Raw genomic sequence first — 3,389 nt, 5'->3', positions numbered from 1 at the left:
TGCCATTTTAATTATGATATGTCTTGGTGCGGGCCATTTGGGCTCATCTTGTTTGGCACTCTCTCTGCTTCCTGAAATTGGATATGTTTCCCTCTTTAGGTTTGGGACGTTTCCAGCCATAATTTCTTCAAGTACATTTTTGATCCCTTTCTCTTCTTTTTCTGGAACCCCTATAATGTGAATATTGGCACATTTTATATTCCATAGATCTTGTATGTTGTTTTCTCCCTCCCTCCCTCCCCCCCACTTTCTTCTTTCTTCTGTTCTTATTGGGTGATTTCTGTTATTCTATCTTCCAGATCACTTATGCATTCTTCTGTGTCATTTAGTCTGCTATTCATTGCTTCTAGAGTGCTTTTTATCTCAGAGATTGAATTATCAATTTTTGATTGGGTCTTTTAAATTTCTAGTTCCTTGGTAGAATGATCTGTGCTTACCTCTACTGTCTTAATTCAGTTAGCATTTTTATTACCAACTTTCCGAATTCATTGTCTATTGATTATCTCTTTTTCATTATTTATTTCTTCAGGGGTTTTTCTCTTGCTCTTTGAGTTGAGAGTAGTTCCTCTGCGTTTTCATTTTACTTAACTTTCTCTGTCTGTGAATTTAGGTGCAACAGTTATCTGTTATGGTCTTGAAGGGGTGTTTTTATGTGGGAACATCCCTGTGTAGACTGTGTGTGCCTAACATCTTTGGTGTGTGGGTTGAATTTGATGTGGATGCCAGCCCACTACTTTCCTTAGGATGTGATGACAACTACCACCTTGATAGGGGGGTACGGCTGGCGTTGGAGGAGCCAAAGACTGTGCAGGGTGTGAGGCGAGACTTCCTGTCTCCTCACTGGCCACAGCCGCCCTGTTGGGTGGGGTCTGCTCCCAAGCTGCTGGAGTGGAAGCCCTGAGGGTCGGGCTGGAGCTGGCTCTGTTCCCTTCAAGTGTGTGTTTTTCCTTCTCCCCACACTGGAACCTTTGCCCCGAAGGAGGGGAGTGCTGAAATAAGCAGGGTTTGTGTGCTTAGAGATGTCCAATGTGCTGCTTGTGTAGGTATCTGCAGTCACGCTCAGAACCAGATCAGGGTTGTCTTTTCCCCTATTGCGGTGGTCTCAGCGCTAATGTAAGGTTGTGGCACGGAGTGGGTGGGGCTGGAGCGTTTGCTTGGGGATCATGGCATTGTGGTTGCAGGAATCGAAGTGGCTGCACTGTCCTGAGAAGTCTGGGCTACTTCTGCGGCTCTGAGTAAGCACCAGCAATGGCCGTCACTCAGCCTGTACCATACCCCAGGCCCGTGGGTCACCTCTGTGTCCCTAGATCGAGTCTTTTCCCAGGATGTGGCTGCCCTAGATTCAGCGCCAAGCTGTGGTGTGGAGTGAGTGGGGCTGGGGGTTCACTCAGCTTGGGTCAGAGAGTGTGGCAAGGTGACAGCTGCTAGGGCAGACCTCTCTCCGCCCTGTTTGGTGGCAAGCCAGCACTGCGTACTCCTCGCCAGTGCAGTCTAGGCTTCTCCAGCCTTTCTATGTGTCACAGCTGTTCTCCAGGCAGCCAAAGGGCCTTGCCTCCTCTGTATAAGACCGCAGGACTAGAATGCCCAGTCTGTCTCTCAACCTGCTCACTCCCCAGGGTGAATGTCCACCTGTATGATCTCCCTGTACCTCTTAGTTCCCTCCTGGGGGCACAGGTCTCGACCCGGTGCTTTTCTTCCCATCCTACCTGGGATGGGATTATGGGGGAATCTTCCTTGCAGCCTTGGTTGTAGAGGAGTCCTTCTGCCAGTCTCCACGTAGTTTTTGGTGAGAATTGTTCTACATGTAGATGTATTTTTTGATTTGCGGGGGGGAGGTGAGCTCTACATCCTCTTATTCTGCCATCTTGATCACCCTCCCACTCTCTTTCTCTCTCCTTTCCTCCTCTCATTCTCTCCCTTTCCCTACTCAGGGAACTCTGTGGTACTTGGGGTCATTTCTCATCTGTACCCCAGAAGTCTTTGGAGCTAACAGGAGTTTTGTGCATACTCACTTGGGCTTGGACCCGTCATCTTCATAACCACATGCTCCAGACTCATGGACTTGGCTCCTTTCAAACAATGTCCATATTGGCAGCTTCATCCATTCATTCAACAAATACTTACTCGAGGCCTGCCCTACGCTCAGTCCTGGTCTGGGGTTACTGTGGTAAACAAGACAGGTGTGGCCCTTACTCTCATGAAGGTTAGTGAGGGGAGAAAGGAATGAGCAAATACACCAGGTGATTTTGATGGTAAGTGCCGTGAAGAAAAGAAAGCAGGCTGATGCGGGAGAAAGTGACTGAGGTTGTCAAGACAGGCCTCACAAAGAGGTGACGCTCGAGACCTAGATGATCAGACTGCACCAGATCACCAGGCAGGTTTCTCTGTTGAAAATAACAGGATCCGACTCTAGTTAACGTAAGCAGAAAAGGAATGCACTGGAAGGGTACTGGGTACTTCAGAGAATGGGCGGAAGGCCTGGAAAATTAGGCCAGCACAGAGGCGGTTGCTAAGGGAGGTTGGCCAGAACACTGACCAAAATCATGCTACAGCTGTTTCTCGTTAGGACCCAGCCACCTCTGCTCTGGATACTGACCTCGAACCCTGGACCCACAGGCACACCACCACCAGAGGGACCTCCAAACTGGGCCTGATTACCGCAGACCACAGGTTGTTCACAGGTAAGCCGGGGTTGCTCCCATCTCACACAGAGTGAAAGCCACAGACTTTATAATGTCGTCCTTGATCCGGTCCCCCGTTCCCTATGCTCTCATCTACCCTCGTTTCCCCGCCCCAACCTGCTCCACCCACATCGCTCTCCTTGCAGTTCCTGTCACACCAAGCCTGCCCCCACCTCTAGGGGCACTGGCTGTTCCCTCCACTTGGAGCACTTCAAGTCTCCCCAGAACTCCCCCCTTGACCTCCTCCAAGTCTAAGCCCAAAAGTCACCTTCTCTGGAGGCCCACCACATCTCCCTATTTAAGCCCAGCCTCCCCTGCCCACAGGATTCCTTTATGCCTTTTTTTTCCCTTGTCATCTTTTAACATGTTATGTTTACTGTTCATTAGCTGTCTTGCTGATGAATCTGCCCCAGGTGCCTAGACCAGTGGGTGGCCTTGGGGTTAACACTCCACAGCTGTTGGTTGGATGTGTAGATGATAACATGGCATAAAATGTCTTGAGGCATAAGTTGAATCCTGGTCTGTCATTAACCAGCTGTGATTCTGCACAAATATTTTACCCATCTGTAACATGGGCACCTACCTCAAATGGATTCTTGGTGAAGAGTAAACGAGACAATGTGCAGAATAAGCCCTGGTTGCTGGGCTCTCGTTCTTTCCTCTTCACCCATTCAAATCTATTAAGATGAGTCTCCCAAGCCCATATGA

Source organism: Delphinus delphis, chromosome 19 (assembly GCF_949987515.2).
Source record: "Delphinus delphis chromosome 19, mDelDel1.2, whole genome shotgun sequence".
Lineage (NCBI taxonomy): Eukaryota > Metazoa > Chordata > Mammalia > Artiodactyla > Delphinidae > Delphinus > Delphinus delphis.
This window is presented reverse-complemented; position numbering follows the sequence as displayed.